The 18,617-nt window shown below is 37.2% G+C and overlaps 1 protein-coding gene across 1 annotated transcript in view; it reads left to right on the top strand.

The window, feature by feature from the left end:
* Positions 1 to 18,617, top strand: part of ADGRL2 (adhesion G protein-coupled receptor L2) — a 376,420-nt gene that overhangs the window by 69,385 nt on the left and 288,418 nt on the right. The window contains exon 2 of the mRNA XM_032446397.1: positions 2,505 to 2,565. The gene's annotated coding sequence lies outside the window, so the exon portion shown is untranslated. The remainder of the gene's footprint in view (positions 1 to 2,504; positions 2,566 to 18,617) is intronic.

Here is an 18,617-nt window from a genome sequence, read left to right as displayed (position 1 = left end):
AATAAAACAAGCATAATCTTCAGCGAAATGTTAAGGTGTTGCATTTAAGCTGAAGATATGTACATTTCAATCATGCTGTCTTACAGTGAAATGAACTATCTTCTACTCTAGGAATGAATAAAGATTGCTGTAGCTTTCCTTTGTTTTTAAATCTTGCCTAAAACTGTAATATCCTCAGCTAAAATAAGCTGTACATATCTTTCTTTTATTTTTTTTCCTATGGATTTAAATTTAAAAAAAGTTCTCTATGGGTCTGTAAGTTTAATGCTGACATTACTCCTTTATATGGTTCCTTCAAGATAAAAATGTATTAAAAATGCTCTTCTTCTGTGTTGCAGATATTGGAAAAACATAATTTTAAAATAGCTACATTCTTAAGTCCGTGGGAAAGTAACATTCTGTTATTGTTTAAATCATTTAGATTTTAACTATAACAGAACAAAGTATTAACTTTGGTTGAACCCCAGCCTTATTTTGTCACCCACTACACTTTGAAAAAAAAGATTTCTAAGTAAGTGACCATTGCCAACCTGAGCCAGAGGGCAGCATTCACCACGTTATGGTACACTGATGAACTGATGAATCTCATCTACTGTTTAACTCCTCTTTCTCTGTATGGTACCAATAAACGTATTGAAAAATGAATTGCCTCATATGGCCTAATGCAGAATCGTTAAGTGTATAAATGACATTGCCATTAGTATTCAGTTATAAATACATTTGAATTTCAAACTGAACATATGCTACTTCTCTGCTTGAAACCAGCAACTTTTGCTTTCAGAAATCATGCTGCAGATCCAGGCAAGCAATAATAATAATACTTAACAGTGAGAATGTCAAAGCTCAGAAAAGATACAGTATCAATATCTCGATTTGATCCATTAGATATAAATATTCGTTTCTTTCTTCAGTCCAAACAGTGATCAAAACTGGCGCAAAAATGAACTCCATGTGTTAGCTGTGAGTTTGATTTAATTTCTTATTTAGTACCCTGGGTATTAATTCCAAAATAGGATTTTTTTCATACGTTTGTTGTTTTTTTTTTGCTACAAAGCTGTTATTCTCTTTTTCCCTCCTTTGATTATATTTAAGATCATCTGTCTCAGATTAGAATCAAGGTCTTGTAGCCAATTTAGGCTGGAGAATTCCTTGAGTACTCAGTTGTTAGTAACTCCACTTTTGTGGTCCCCTCCCCCACGTCCCTGTCTTAATCATTTTTTCTAATAAAATATTTTTCATTAGATCAGAAATGTAGGAAAGAATTGAAAGCATTTCTTGGTTCCCAGACACAGTCAAAGTACCTTATTATTTATTAATTGTTATTATTATTTAAGACAGAACCACAGATAAGATAAACATGTTTTAAAAATAATAAAAATGAGTAATGAAACACTTGTCTGCTTCATTTGGCAAAGAAGTCTGAAGCTGTTATCAAATACAAAGCATGACTAGAAGAGAAAGTGAGAGAGGGAATTGAATGTAATGTGGGGGTGGGGATGCTGTAGAACAGTGGTTTTAGCCACAAAGTCAAATCCTGGAGTAACTATGCTGACTCTGGGGGAAATTTGCTTATCTGCATTACCTGGTAGAAACTAGCACTTGCTGGGCTGATTTTGAGAGAACACCTTCAGGTTTGAAAGAGGATTTCTGAAAGGAAAACATGACCAGAAGTTCACAGATTATAGTGATGAGAGGTTTTGCTGTGTTTTATTTCACGATAACCAGCTAAGATTACTCTGAACCTATTTGTAGCTCACTGTTGACCACCACTTTGAAATTTAAGAGAAATCAAACATATTTCATGATTTTTTTTTTCTAACTCAGATATGAAACAATGGGGTCCCATGGGGGGCTGAGCCTGCTGCCTTTAAAGGAGCACATGCCACTTCAAGAAATAAAGCATGAAAGGAAGTAGTGGTGTGCAAATCAAAATAAACCTTTTACCTTTCTCACTGACTGTGTGCTTGGGGAAGAACAGACCATAGAGGAAGAATTCAGACCTTTCTTTCTTTGGTTTCTAAAGACAACTTCTTTCTAGATGAGAAAGAAATTCAGTTTTAATGATGGTGGCTGTAGCCTTCCACTGAATGACCTTAATTTTCATGATCAATATAGGCAGGTGGCAACAATGCTTTCTTCAAGTAACTAATTGCTCAGGATTAAGAATCGATTGCTTTGTTTTATTAACTCTCTTCACTGCTGCATAGGGTTCTTCACCTCCTCTTAGCTAACAGAATGAGTTCCTGGGTTGGTCAGCTGCTTTTTTCTTCCTCCCTCTCACCCTTTCCACAGCTCCTTTTCTCAAGGTTCACTGACCAAGGAAAAGTTCCGCCCGCATCCTTCTCTTTGCCCAGTAAACTTAAATTGATTTCTGGTTAGCAGTATGATTGAGTTTACCTTGGTGTTTTTTAGTGGCTGTTTTTGTTTGGTTGGTTTTTAATGCTTGTGTTTTCAATTCACTGTCACCCTGCACTCATTTGGTTTTGGTTTTATTTATCCTACAGGTGACTGCACCCTAGGGATATATCTTCACATGAAGCTGTGAGCAATGGGACCTAAGCTTAGGTAAGAGATCCTGGATAGAAATGGGGATTAAGTTAATTTGAACTTTTTGTTATTTTATTCTTTTCTTAGAGTATTTATGATCAAATTGAGATTAAGTTAGGTTCCTCTAAACTCCATTCATGTATTTATCCACTAAATTAACTTGAATTATTTCTATTTTTGGCAATTTTCACCACTGGTAATCAATGCAATGCCTACTGTAAACTCTCTGAGCCTGCAAGTTAGCTCAGATCCCAAGACTGCAGCATGATGTCTTAAGCACTTCATTATAAGTATGGCGTTGAGGACACACATTGTGTCCTTTACAAAAGTTTCAAGGAATCGTGAAATCCCACTGGCTTGGCTGCCAGTGGAACTTTGCCAGGATCAGGTGGTGGGAAGCATGAGGCAAGTGGGAGGGGTGGCTCCTAGTGCTGCTTGTGAACTAAGAGTAGCAATTTAAAAAACACACTGCTTTTGAGAGATAGGTCAGTAAGTCTGGTGTCAAGGAGCTAAAGAGAGTGCCACGTGGGGCTAGAAAGCTTTGCAGAGGTTTCTGACGAACCTTTTTCTGTGCTCCCCAACCCTGGGTAATGTGCTAATTTTGCAAGTGATAAAGAACAAACTTAGTCACTGGGCAGGGACAACTGGTCAGCAAGTGAGTTTAGCTGTAAATGTAGGCCTTGAATTCTTTCTGAAGTTTAACAGTTTTGTGTGGGCTACATTAGTACTCACTTTAGATTGCATCTTAATAACATCATGCTGTAATTTCATTTTCAGTGTTTTTGGCTTCTCTTGTGTTAATAGAAGAAAATGTGTATTTACATATGTTTATGTAGCGGTTCAAAGAACGTGTGTTAATTGCATGTCAAGAAGGTAGTTGTTATAGCTGAAAATGAATTTGTAAAATTTTCAGTGTAGTTGGAAATTGGTATTGTGTATAACCTTTGCTTAGGAGGCTGAGGCATCATGGTTTCTATTTCTTTGTCTCTGCTATAAAATTTAGGGGAATAATAGCAACATGTCTGATGGAATGTCTATAGTGAAGTCATGCTAAAAGCTATGTAAGGCTGTAAGAAATAAGTGTCAATTTAAAATAGAATAGTGAGTCATCACTTAGCTTAGTCCTTTCCAAGATTTTATGGATACGTAATGAAGATTCATCCTTTTGGAACAACTATTTGTCTTCAGGAAAATGTGTCTCTTATGTGCTTAAGGAGAGATTTACTCTGTAATGCATGAAAGCTAGATGCACAAATGAAATATTTGTTTATGAATTCTTATGGTCATTGCAGAGATTCTACCTAATTCTTTTAAAAGGAATAAATATGACAAAGATTTTACACAGATGACGGTTATCTAAAGGACACAGGCTCCAACTGTGTTTGTGATAGTTCAGTTCTGTATATGAAACGTTCTCTACTTAAGAAAAGAATGTGAATATGAAACATGTTGTGTCTCAGTGATTCTTTGGATTTTCATTCTGATGATCAGAGTGGAAGAAAGTCTTTTCATCCACTAGCTCTTTTGTTGTTGTTGTTTTGTTGGTTTTTTTTCAAATTCCCAGACTCAGTACTTTGTATACTACATGGGGAGGCTATATACAATTATATCTTGCTAGTGAAATAAAATATTATGATCCTATTGTATCCTCAGTGAGGTAAAGCAAATGATAACTTATTGTTTTAGTTGATCAGCAGGGTGGCCTAGTACAATGAATTCCCTTCTTCTGGCTTTGTCTCATATTCTGATTCCTGAGAGACACAACAAAGAAAAATGATAATAGCAGTAGTCTTTTTCTTTCATCTTAACATGAATATTGTAACAGTGGAGTTGCTCGAGGGAAAGGACAGTGGTTCTATGTATTTCCTGAGCAGCAGTGGCATCACATACTGTAGTCTAATTTTGTACTGAAATGTTGGATTTGTGTGGTAATAATTGTGGAGGTAGTAAAAACACAGTTGATAGTCAGTCACCTCTAATTTAGTTATAATTGTTACCATACTCAAAGATCTCCCTAACTCAAGTTTACTCTGGGGTACAGAACTATGATAAGTTTTAATATTTTGGCTCTTGCAATGTGCCATTCTGAACAACTCCTGTCAATTATTGCAAATGTTTCCACAAAAGGGCAAAGGGTTCTGGATCTAATCTACAACATTTTGTTTTATTCTGTCCAAAGAGAGCAGCCAAACCACTATAAGACTGAAAATTTTCCCAGAAATAAGTCATAGGCTTCCTCTGCACTTCCCGTATTTGGCAAGAGTGCAATTGTCTCCTCTCTTGGCTTGGACAATTGGAAAGCAAACCCAGAGCATCCACTTCATGTTATCCTGCTCTGTATGGAAACACTTCCTTGCTACTAATTAAGGGTTTAGCTCAGGCCATAGTGGTTAATTTTTGATGGAACCCCTTGTTAATACATTCACAGTACATAACTAATAATAAGGAATTAAGCAAGATGATACAGTGTGTTCTCAGTGTCCTCTTTTTCCCTGAGGTGCCATGAAAGAAAAAAATATGAATTTTGTAGGTAAGAAATGTATTCCCTCAGCTCTTTCTTGCACCCCTGAGGCAGAGGACTGAACAGCTCATTGTGCAAAACCTTTCTGAGGCATGCTCGAGAGGGCACAAGTACCCACACTACAATCTCAGTCCAGCATCTTTTCTAGTAGTACAGATTAAACACCCTGAAGTTTGTGGTGGTTAAAAAGGATAGGATCTCTCGGATCACTTGCCTTGAACATTATAGCAGTATCCTTCAGTGTTCACAGTACCAGCTGCTCCCCCATCCCAACCTCCCCCTCGTGTGCCCACCTAGAGGAAGCAGTGTAGCGGGCCTGCTTCTGGGAAGAGCTTTAAAGAATCAGCCTCGCTGCAGTTCTTATAGAGATGGGGGGGTCCTGTGCCCTTCTGAGGCCACTGAGCAGCAGCATAACTATATTCCTGAGTCTATAATAGATGCAAATTGTGCAGATGAAGGAGAGGAAGCTCTAACAGCCGTTGAATGCAATCTGTGAACACTACTGTTTCATTTATAGTGATGCTACCTAGGCATTTGCACTTAAAAGGAACAATAAAGAGGTGTCAGAACAATCTCAAGGCTGCAGAATTTAAACTGCAGCAAAGACATTTTGAGCCATATGAAACGTTGCCTGCATCTGCTTTTTCTGTTGGTTTTTGTTTTTACTGAAGGCTGTTCTAGTTCTCCTTGTTTTATGACACCAAATAGTTCACTTGCCTTTAAAGACCCAAGATGCAAAGAAGTCAGGAAACAAATTAAGTCCAAACTGCAGTGTCTACTGAAAACTGCACAAAGTATGTCACAACTCTTCTTTCTCTATTTAGTTTTGAAGTAGTTCTGCAATACAACTTTAGATGGTTGATTCATGAACTTGACAGTCAACCTCTAGCAGATAGCTGTAGAGTTACTGTAATGTTTGTGTTTATCTTGCGTATGGGACAAAGGGCCAATCCTCAGATGATGGAGTCTTTGTAGGTATGTGTGTATGATCTGAGCAGCTGTTGCTGTTTAATCTTCTGATTTGGCGATAGGAGTTTGGCATAAGTGAGACACTGCAAACTTAAAAAAAATTGCAAAAGAAATACTTAATGGCTGTCAAACAGCAGAAGGTTACTGATTAACAAAGAATACAGTGCTTACATTTAGTGTCCTACAAAAGCACAAAAAGCTGTGATTGTGAGCCTGATTATCTGTGTTACCACTTAACAGTTGCAAATGGGAAAGCAGTGTGTGTCAAAGAGAACAAGGAAACAAGTATTTATTATTGTCATATCACAACAAGTGTTTTAGGTACATAAATGTTGCTAAGTAAGAACAAACAGCTGTTGAGGATGAGTAGTCTAAAAAGAGTTTGTACCTACTGATACTTTATTTGTTTATTTATTTATGAAGGAGTGGAATTATATGAATGTTAGTGTAAGACTGGCTTTGTAGCTACAGCAGAATAAAATGCATTATAGGATCTGTTGTCATTAAGGATGTTTGAGACTTCCTAGGGGATATTGTTACCTGATTTTTGTTAATATAATTCATTTGAATGCCATTAGTGTTCAGAGGAACTTATTGAGACTCATTCATAGTAATCTAGCTACATCCCAAAGATTTCACAGTTTAAATAGACAAGATATGCAAGTTGCGGGTAAATGTCCCTCAACTGAAGACAATTCTGGCTGCCTAACTCCTTGTCCTGTGTTAATTTTAGTTTGTTTCTTTACATCTGTAAAATGAGAGTGTGCTGTTCTCATCTTTACAGCATAATTATGACTGTAAAATGCTTTAAGACCCTTCTTACTTATATCAGATGTTCAAAGTGATTACATTTTTCATATAATATGGATTTGAACTGTGTAAGTCTTTTGAATTGGTAGCTTTTAGTAAGAAATGTATTTCCTGGGGAGATGGAGCAAGAGTATTTGTTTTAATAGTTCTCTCTGCATGTGTCTGTACATGTGAGTGAACAAGAGATCATGAAGGGCAAAACATACCATAAATGCTGTAAAGTCTCATACAATTGTGTCAAGCAGTAAACCCAAATGAACTTGCAAAGTCATGCACTAGCTCAATTTTGGAAAGGAAAAGCTGGCTTTGAAGCCAACTAAATCAATCCCCAGTTCAAATTAAATTTGGAGTATCCTGTGAAGCTCCAATACACAACTCCAATAACAATCAGCACTTAAGGTGCAGGCAAATAATGTTTCATTTAAAAGAAATTGAATGAGGATTACTGAAAGAGAAAGTTTTTGATGCTGTTTTGTCATTAAGGTCAAATTGTAGCATTATTGTCTTAATCCCATATGTCTCAGTCATCTCCTACTCCTTCTGTCTCTTTAATGCACAAAAAGCTCTGTGCATGGTTGGTCTTGTGTCTTCATCTCATTAAAGTCTTGCCATGCAAATGTATCATAAGTGTTGCCTGAAGACTTCTGTCTCATGCAAAATTTAGTTTAAACTCTACTGGCATCAAATAATTTGTTATGCACAAACCTTCTGTTTGGTTTGCTGACATTCCTTCTTAGTTGGCTCTCATGGTGATTCATTATCTTGTGATATAGATTTCCAAGTATCATCTTTGTATTGATTTTTATATCTTTAATAACCACTCCACAGAAGATGGCTCCACTTGGTGTCATTGATCGCATCAAAAATTCAAGGCTTATAGAAATACTAGAGGGCTAATTGGTAGCAGAACATTTCAGACTTAATCTTAATGCAGTCTTAATCTTCTGCACTAACCTTACTTGAAGATTTCCTTACTGAGGCTAAAGGGGAACTAGTGAATAACTGGAAATTACCTGGTGAGAGCAGGTAAGACCATGAAGACTGTAAATGTGGAAAGCAGAGATAACAAAGATCAAATTTTTTTTGTCTCTTTCACTTTACCCAAGTATCTTCCTAAAAGAAAAAGCAGTACTTACTATCTCACGTATTGTGCAGCAGACCAAATGCAATTGAGTTTCTGACTCCCATTAATATGACAATTGTCTCACAAGTTCAAAAACATACTGTTGGTTTCAGCCTTTTTCTGAGAGCAATGGTGAAAAGTAGGTAATTTTTATCTTTAATTTCTGTGTTAAAAAATCTGTACATGAGCACTTACGACAGTCAGGTCTTAACTTAGTGTGAATTTAGAGTATTTGTCAAGGTGGGCCAAAACAGCAATCTGGATGTCCTTCAGTCTGTTTAATTTATTCTAATGTATTGTTTAAGGCTTTTATCCTTTGTTACAGACTTTCAGCAATGTGATCTGTCAATGACAAGGAGGTGATATGTATATCCATATTTTTTCCTGACTACATTCCTGATACTTATTCACTAAGTTATTTTACAGGATTTTGTATTGTTGAATTATATTGTAAAACTTAAAAATTCTGAAAATAAGCAATAAGACACCAGGGACGGTTTCTATAGAAAGTCCAGTGATAGACAAAGGATGTGCAGAGACAGAAACACATTAAAACTAGGAAAGATAATTTATCAAACAAGCAGCCCATGTAAATTGTTAAAAATCTGTTTTTTGTTGTTTTTTGTGTGTGGGTGTTTTTTTGTTTTTTGTTTTTTGTTTTTTGTTTTTTTTTTTAAATAAAGTGTCTCCCAATAGCCACATGGTCTATGGATTAAACATAGCAAGGCAGATTGTCCAGCTAGTATTAGGAGTATCAATCAGGGCTATTCAATCAATTCTTGCCAGTAAAAGGCACTGAGACAGCACCAGTTCTGCTAGTTCAGTCAGGCACTGCATGCCATCTGTGCAATGGGAACTGCCTAGTATGCTTCCTAAAAGATGGGAACAGTTGAAAACATGGGATCTCCCGTAGGAATGTGGGGCATATCATATGTCTGGGACATTGGTGACAATAGGAATAAACTATATTCATAGGCTAGGTTGGAATAATCTCAGTCACTTTTTCAAAAATCTCTGCTTATGTCTTTGTCTGTACAAAGTCTGTGTGGTAAGCAGACCTCCTTTGCACAAGACCTTATAAAATCTGCCAGTTTGTAACTTTTTTTTTTTTTTTTTATAACAACCTAAATTTGGAGCTGACTGTAAGAAACTCACATTATTCTCACAAAACCCAGTCGAAAACACATTACACGGTTAATGCATCCATACACCACTCCTGCCTTTATTATGTTTCTGTTGTCACTCTTGGACTGATAGGAGATTGTCAACATCAACCAAGTCTCCTCAAACAGAAATCTAACAGTTCATTTCATTTTTACTGTGTTCATGACTATTACCTGACTGAGGTATGTATTCATGGAGTAAACCAAGCAGTCAGGGAAAAGCTATTGCCTTATTCCCAGGGAGAAAGCCAGAAAACTAAAAGGTCAGGCTGCATACTGCCCGTTCACAGTGGTGAACAGTGACTCTCAGAAGTTTTATCCAGCCCTGCAGAGCCGTCCTGATGAATTTTAATTATGAATATATTCCTTAGCCATCAGCATAGCTGATGGGATTTATGGTTTGGCCCAGAATCAAGAGGCAGGCAATTTAGTGAGGTACAATAGTAAAGCCAGAATGTAGTTTAAAACTACTAACTTCCAGCCTTGCATTTTCTTTTTTCTTTGTTTAGAATTGTCATCATTTAATAACAATAATAATGAGATAAAAGGTGATACGCATCCAGTGACATTTAATGTGGAAATCATACACAAGATACATGCACTATCTATCTACCAGTAACCAAACAGAAAGCTGTGACATACTGATTAAATTTAGATATCTGAATACTTTTGTGCCATACAAAACATAACACGAGAAACATCTCCTCTTTGCCCCATCCAGCAACGTATTAGAATAGGCTCTGAGGAAAAAAAAGTGTCAGTACAAACATGATCCAGATGTTCACCTCTGCCTTTCTGTCCTCTTAGACTTTTCTGTGTCTTTTTTTTTTTTCCTAGCTAATTTCTTAATTTTCAAAGTTGAAGAGAATATGGTAAAAAAAGCAAACAAAAGTAAACTGAAGAAATGAGTTGTTTGTTTTCATTTCTAGGCAGTTTTTTTTTGTTTTTTTTCTTTTTTTTTTTCTATTCCATTCATTGTTTTGTTTCCAAAATACTTCAAGTTTTGGAAGAAAAACCCCGTGATCTCTTGCATTAGTTACGTGCTATGAGAAAAAGGGATAATTTCAAAGTTTCAGCTTTTAGTAAGCATTGTGTCTTCAAACACATCTGTCACTTTGTCCACCTGCCAGTGTTCATAGTTCATGACTTGTAGCTGTGAGGCCTGGTGTGCTGCAAGACACAAGAGTAATTCCCATTGATTTCAATGGGTATTACATGCATCCTGCAGTGGGAGAGTAGGACCCTCAAGTTTCATTGAATAGCAAATAGTCATGTAAAATCCACAGGTCATCTTCTTTCACTGCAGGATATGTTGAAGTCAATGGGAGTTTCTTGTTAGATGCTGTGAGGGGAAAAATGTATCCTTATATGATAAATCTGTCCATTCAGTTGTTGCATTTAAATGACTTTTTTGAAGATCCCATTAATCTTGCTTTTTCTATACTTTCCTGTATTAGCTTCTGGCCTCCTTTCTTTGTCTTTGTTTCTTTAAAAAGAAAAATAATAAATAACCTCAAAGAAAATGTGTTCAAAGCAAAAAATTGAGCATGGTGATTTCATAAATTCAGTTTTCTTCTGTTTCTTCCGTTAGCATGGATGTCAAGCAACCCTTTGTAAATGACAAAATGCGGTTATATTCTAGAAGTTCACTGCTTATACTGGCTACCTCAGCCCAGCTATTTCAGCACTGGGGTGACAGATCTAAAGTGATCTAAATAAGGAACTAGGACATGGAAAGTACATAGGTCACTCCAAAAGTAATGCCTCCTATTTATTACCATGGAAAATATAACAGATTCAAAGAGCACAATAGCTCTGATAGAACAAACTCTCAGCTAAAAAATGTTGGTTTTCAACATAGTCACTACCCTTAGCTGTGCATTTTTGCCAGTGATAAACAACAGCCTATATGCTGTGCTCATAAAATCTGTACCAGCAGAGGTGACCCACTGTCTCACCTTTGCTGAGACACCACCCACTATTTCACTGTGCTGAGATCCACTGTTTGATCTCCATCAGAATTCAATGGGTGTCATTTTTCTGTGTGAATGAATTCCGTGATGCACGTTTGCTTCATATGTGCTTCCATGTTAGATGCTATTGTGTCAGACTGCCCCTCAGCTGCTACCAGTCACACAGCAACAAACTGTAATGGGATTTTGGCAGGAAGGTTCAACTTCTACTGCCATAGCATCAATGTCTGCCTCTGACATCATGGGACAACACAGTAATCTAGGAGATACTTCCTTCAGAACAGCTTTTGTAGATATAGAATCTGTGTCACAAATTTTCTTCTTAGGGCTTGGATTTGGAGGCTGATTACTCATCAAATAGAAGTTTGTACCCAAAGCAGAATTCAAAAATCTCCTCTTGCATTATAACACAAGCAGAAGGAAAGGGTTTCTCTCCCCCTGCATACCCCCAGCCCCACCTTCTCCTACTTCTCAATCCCCAAGTTTTCTCCTTCCTAGTTTTAAAGCAGAAAAGAACTTAAGAAATCTGGGCAGTCTATCAGTTTGCTATGGTTCATTTTAGCTAATCCAGACATCCAGCACAGCAGGGGGAAAACTGCTGTATCTAGTGAAACAAGAGCATGAATAATTAAAACTCTCTTATTAATGAACTTCCAGTCGTTATGTAAATGAAACTGATTTCAAGTCTAATTTGTCAGCCTGAATTCTTTTTCTGTTCTCCTTTTGTCTACGACAAGAACTCATCATAATGGACTTGATAATAAAACACTGGCAGACATGCTGTGTGCAGTGCCCATCTGAGTTAGAGCTTTTAGCATGGTTAATTGATACAGTTACTGCCGGATAAGTCCATAAGGCATTTTGTATGGCTTTATGTTTTACAAGCTTCCCTTCCCCCTCTCCCTCCCCCTCAAAGTTTTGACAGTACCAGCTATTCTTTGTGCATTCCTCATTACCGTTTACCTTTACATGAGGGGTGGCTTACAATTACTGGCTGGTAAATAGTTTCCTTCGTATTTCATGTGTTGTTCAAAGGCAGCAGAGTTCAGAAGGGTCTGTGGGAAGGGAAGTCTGTAGTTATCAAACAATGGCTAACAGTCATCAAGAGAAAGAGCTTGTCAAAGCAGAAGGCTGCCAAGCACTCAGTCCTTACCCCATTGTCTTGGATCAGATGTCAGTCACCATCCTGACCACTGCATTTACTCTGCTATGAAATAACCAGCATTGAAATTGTGCAGAAAGGACAGGCTCTCAGTCTAGGGAAGGAGAGAGGATAATATTCAAAGAAACACTGAATTTTAACTTCTGTACTTGAAAAAGTGCATACTTTGTATTGGTCAAGCCAATCGTAAATAGTGAAATTTACAGTGAAGTTGCTAAGCCTGAAGATTTATCCACAAAATTTAATTCTCAAATAATGATCATTTGTTTTAATGTCTTCTTTCTTACATGTCCTATAATCTTCATTTCCTCTTTTTTTCTTTTTCTTTTTCTTTCTTTTTTTCTTCTTGTTGATATACTTAACACCTTTTGGTCTATTAGTTCAGATGCATACTGTCAGGATCAAGTATTTTTACAGGAAAAATATTCCCATGAGAAAGATGCCTTACTTCAGAAAATAAGGAAGGAGAAAAATATGAGCATATATTTGTGTATATATGTTGTTCTGAGATTTTAATAAATGAAGCACCAAAATGAGATTTTAAGAGGTAAACAAGCAGTTGTTATGTCTGCAGTCTCCTGGCACCAGTCTTGGTAAAGGAGGGGGAAACTGGAAACTGACCACTTTACTCATTAGAGAAATATGAAGTAAGGACAACTCATTTCCTTGTTTGCCTTTTTGCTTTGTTGGGCTTTTTCTTTTTTTCTTTCATTTTGTACAGGTTCATTTTGAGCCAGTTTTCCTTTATAAGGGTTGCTGTTTTTACTGGTATGAAATTGAACAGAGGTGACAAACTCTGTGTAGAAGAGGGAAAACTTATGTCTTAAAGGTTTATTCTCTGTTGTTTTCTTGTTCCTTGTGCAGTGATTTAAAGTACATACTGGTGATCCCTTAGAATTACTTTCCGGGGCATTTGTAAAGTAGGCTGTTACATTGGTCCCTCTCCAGTCTGATGGGCCAAGTCAGAGGTCTGGACATTGCCAAGGGTGTGGGGGACCTGAGGCAACATATGCAGGCCTGTTTATCTGCAAAGCCCAGAAGAGCAGGGGCTTGCATGTGGGCCTCAGGCCTGGCCTAGGGGGGCTGCTGGGGACATCTCTGTTCTCTCACTTCTCTGACTTTCTTTGCTTCCCTGTGTAAATTGTAAGAGGTCATCAGGGAATACTGTGCAGTTTCTGCTAAAGGAGAAAGAGGGTTCAAAAGCAGCTCGTTCTGTCACACCTTGAGCTGGGAAGTACACAATGCTTTGAGCACTCTGTCAGAGGAGCGCAGTGCGCTCAGTGTGTGTTAAAGCTGCTGTGGGAATAGTGCTCGTTGAGAATATCTATGAGATGCATATTTGGAGGATGGCTTTCAGTATCTGCGAGCCTGACTTTATTTTTGCAATAAGACTTAAAGTAAATAAGATATTTGATGAAGCTTTAAAATGTTCTTGCAACATAAACGTAATGTAAAATCTAATTTCATTCTAAGGCTAGAATTGAAAAGGACTGAAAGAGTTTCCATGTTTCAGGAGAACAAGTTTCTTGTTACACAAAGCAGGTGTTTATGGAATGCTTCATTTTAATTCAGTGTAGCTAATATCCCGGTTTATGTTGTTTAGAGTATTAACAGTGTAACACAGAGACCTAGCAAAGATTTGCAGGTTTCCTTTAGGTCAGTAACAGCTGCTATAAACACATTGGCCTTTTTTTTTTCTTTTTTCTTTTTTTTTCTTTTTTTCTTGATATTATTCTACTTCATCTACATCTAGTAAGTAGAGGGGAGGGAAGGGGGAGAAGGTTAATGATTTTTACAGTTTAGGCTTTTCTTTTTGTCACAGTTAGACTAAATATACACAGGTGGCTAGGTGGCACTGTGGATTAATGTACTTCTGAATTAATGTGCTTGGAGTGGCTTGTATCACCAAGTGAGCAAATCTGAAGTGCAAGCCTGCTTCCCTTCCTTATTCACTGTTTATGCAGTTCTATTTGAGTTGTATTATTGTTAGTATTAAAACCATAAGTCCAAAAGAATGAGCATTGTTGATCATGCAAGAAGTAAATCAATGAACCTGTATTTTGGAGCTCTTTATATTGCTTTGCAGTCACTATGCTGAAACTTGCTATTTCTTTTAACATAGAAAGAGTCATCTGAACTGTGCAAACAGGGTGTTTTTCTTAGAATGATTGTGTTGTTTTGTTTGTTTTGTTTTGTTGGGGGTTTTTTTGTTTTGTTTTGTTTTGTTTATCAACATCTCTGATTTTGGACACAGATTGAGTAAAAAACAAAAACAAGTACTTGTTCTGCACTATGGGATCAGTGAGTGCTATGGGAGTACTCCAGGCTGCAGGTATGGGTTGAAACAAGAAGTGTTCAGAGTCCTAGGCTGTAACCCTACTGAAATCAAACCATGCAAAGCCAACAGGCATGCATTACACAAAGCTGTGTGTAAATTACGCCTCTTTGTAAACATTTTTGTAATGTATATATTGTAGTTTTTGTTTTGTTTTTCAGAGGTCATCTTTCTACTGCAGTAATTAATAAGCATAACTTAAACATCAACTTGGTATAAAAGTTCCTGGTTGCAGTAGTGTCTAATGCTAGATGAAACTTCCTTATCTAAGATGTTTCACCCATTTCAAATATTTTGCTCCTCTAAAAAAAACTGAGAAACTCACATAGCAAATAGAGATGGGTTTTTGCACATTCTCAGCCTCCTCAAGTCAACTCCAGAGATAATAATCACTATAGGGATTTCTGAAAGGTAATTACTGTATATTGCTTAATTATAGTTTATTAAGATCAAACATACTTAAGTATTTAGTTGATGTAACAGGAAAACACAGTCTGTGTTTATAGTTTTTAATGCAAACAGTGCAATCTGCACTGAGGCTTAAAAAAATGTTTTTTAGGATACAGCAGGCTACTGAATTAGCCACCTTCCCCTTTGTAGCATAAAATACCATTTCTATGACCTAAGGCAGCAGTACTTTATGATGCATGATATTTAATCATGTTGCTACGCTTTCTAGTAAAGTTGGATGTTGTAACAGAGTGGAACTGGCAAGGTAAAGTACTAACTAAAAGATATTTTTTCATGTATACTATTTGTCAAAGATGCATACAGTCGGTTAAAGAAACATCTTAGTGAAGAATTAAGTGCCTGTAAAAAGCAAACTGATTAAGAAAGTGGTACTGAACATCTGAGTAGATCTGTTTTCCTTAAACTGAAAATGAAAGCTGCCACTTCTTCTAAAGGCCCTTGTAGCCAAGAGATTTCACAGCAGTTCAGTTAAAGCCTAGCTAATGAATATAAGTTACTTCAGTGGATTTTAGCTGACTTTGAAATTAAAGTCTGAAGCTGCTGGATGCTACTAGCAGAGCTAGACTACAGCAAAATGGACTTAATAAACCTCATTGTGCAGTTAGATCCCTGGTGAGATTTGCCTTCCACCCATGACCAATTGGTATTATTTTTTTGGTGACTGGTACTTTTGTCTGTGAGACTGGGATTTCTGGGAGTGATTAGCACTTTTCAGCAGTGATTGACAGGTTGTAGCAGCAATGAGACAATAGGAGGAATCATTAGGAATTCAAATGCAGATTTTTGTTTGCATGCTTTAGGACTGATTTGAGTAGAAGTGAAATCTGGATACGAGGGCAAAAATCAGCTATTATTTCATCCATTTTTATAAAATACAAAAAAGTGGATATACAATACCATCATGATATTGTTGAACAGGATTCTCCTACCACAGTCAGTTTTCTTTTATCCTGGGGAGTCCTATCTGCATTCTTTCTGTGAGAGTTTTAAGTATATGTCAGATGTAAAAAGATGCTGCTGTAAACCTTTTACAGTTCGTAGTTCAAATATTTTCTTCATACTGAAGGAAAAGCACATTTAAGATGACAAAATGTACAATTATTCTGCAAAGAAAATGCATATATTGGTGTTGCAGTGAGGTTGGATAAAACCATCTCTATCACTGCTAAACAAGAGACTACGGGGAAATAATTATAGTGACTAATTCCAAGTATTGACCAGCAATTGATAATTGGCTGTAAATTATTAGGGAATAATGCCATATCACTAGAGTAAATTATGTAAATGTAGTAGCTGTGTCTCGAGACACTGCTTCTGAGTGTCTTATAAGTGATTTTTTTATTCAGATTATAAATTTAATATACTGTACATGACAATTTAATCTTGTTTGGCATCAAAGCTACCAAGATAATACAAGCCTAATCAAAGAGAGAAAAATCAGATGAACATCATTATTTTGGAGAGCTGGTTTAATGGGAGTTGACATTTTCAAAAGAGCATGGATTCTTTCTGGTGGCTTTTTTTTTTTTTTTTTTTTCCCTACAATTAATCTGAATTAGTTTTCTGAAGCAATAGGCTAACAGAACAAAACACTGAGATCACAAATGTGAAAGTGAATGTGAAAGCACACTTCATATCTTATAAGGTGTTAAATGTTTAAAGTGTGATTTTGTGCAGCCAATAATGTTAACTCAGAAAATCATCATTTGGGATGCATATTCACAAACTGTGTGCTCTTCAGGGCAAGGCATGTATTTTTTGGCATCCGATTTAGTTCTCAAGTTTTCATCATCTTTTCCATTCATAATCAACAGAGAAGTCTGTAGGTGTGGTATTTTTTTATATTATTAAGGTTGTATTATAACAAACAAAGAAATCTAGCATAGACTGCACAGAAATCTTTAAACCTGCTCGTGAATGAATTTTATAGAGCAACAGGAAAAGCCCTTGTGAATGCGTCAGGTCTATGCAGTTTTTTTCTGGCACATGTGATGAAAGGTGTTCCAGAATTACTCAGCTATTGACACAGTGTATTTCTGGTGATATTTTATCCCACAAACTACATGATGTTCACAAGATGACCGTTTTACTACCTACAGTTTACAAAAGGCTTGATATTTCATTAATAAGAAATAGGTACTGTCATAAAGCCAGTCAGTTCCTGGGTGGCAATGCAGTGTCATTTGGAAAAGCTTGTAAAAGTGCCAGATAGGGCATGCTGATGCCAAGCTGATGAACCCAAATAGATCTGGCTGTAGCACAGCACATGAGCACATAGCGTAGCAGTGCTGCGGCACAGTGCCTCCGCATTAGTGCAGGAATGGTTTCAGCTCTCCTCTCCTGCTTTCAGATTTTCATTTTTATTCTGGGTGACAAAATCCAATTAATAAACAGAACCTTTGAATTTGCTTTTAATATTCAGCATGTATTTGTCTCCTACCGAAGTCAGTAACATCTGCTAAGGTCTTTACTGATTCAGTACCTAGAGGGATGTAGCGACATCAACATTTGCACGGTATGGATAGCATTGCTTAGGATGAATAGGTAAGGTGGAAAAATGGGGAAACAGGGTAGGGGAAAGAGAAGGAGGGACAGGTTTGTGCTGAGGAGCCTGGCAGTGTACCACAGCCCAGAACAGATCACCTGCTGCTGCTGCTGTGCGAGCAGCTCCTGCTGCTTCCTGCTGCTTCTCACGTTGCACTACCCTGGCCCAGCCTGGCAGCACGTTCATCGTTCTGCTTGCAGGCCAATTAGAAGAAGATACTTGCCCCCCAACTCTCTTCCCCCTGCCCTCCCCCTCTCCTCCTTGGCATCCCTCCCCCCCACCCCCCCCAAAAAAAAGCCAACACTTCAGCATCAACATTTTTTAAGAGGAAAAAAATCCTCCAAACTTGCCTGCCAGCTCAAGCCTCCCTCCACCTCCTGATTTTTTCTTTTTAACTTCTCTGTGTTTCTTCATCTTTCCTTTGTGTGGCCTTATTCATACCTCTCATTAAGCTATTGGCTTATTATCAGTTTTTTCTTATGTGAATTATTTTTTTTTCTGAAAAAAGAATTAAAATAATTTTGAGTACTCCTGCTTTTCCTGCAATAGGATCTAGGCATTCTAAAGGAGAAAATATCAACGTGATATAAAATAATTAAAAAATAAAAAACCTCCAAGATGAAGTGGACATATGGTATGAGATAAAAACCCTGTAACCTAACCATATAGATATTTGGATTCGCACTGCCTTTCCCTGGCTCAGACAGTGCTCTGTATGGGAAGATAAGGGCAGACTTATAAGGCTATGATTCAGTAGAGGCTATTTTGACAAGTTTCCACTCTGAGATTCTGTTCATCAACCTCTAATTAGCACTTCATCGCTTTCAGCTTTGTGTCACCCAGCTGGCTAGAGGAAGATGACACCTCCAACTTGAACTGGGCTTTTTTCCATTTTCTTGGAGCTCATCAAGACATGTGGTGCTTTCTTAAAGTGCAGCTGGTGCTGGCACTTTCATTGTAAATTTAAATCACTGTGTTTGGAAAAAGGTGATAAGAAC

Source organism: Coturnix japonica, chromosome 8 (genome assembly GCF_001577835.2).
Source record: "Coturnix japonica isolate 7356 chromosome 8, Coturnix japonica 2.1, whole genome shotgun sequence".
In the NCBI taxonomy this organism is placed as follows: domain Eukaryota; kingdom Metazoa; phylum Chordata; class Aves; order Galliformes; family Phasianidae; genus Coturnix; species Coturnix japonica.
Note: the sequence above shows the minus strand (reverse complement) of the source record. Positions and strands in the feature narration are given on the sequence as shown.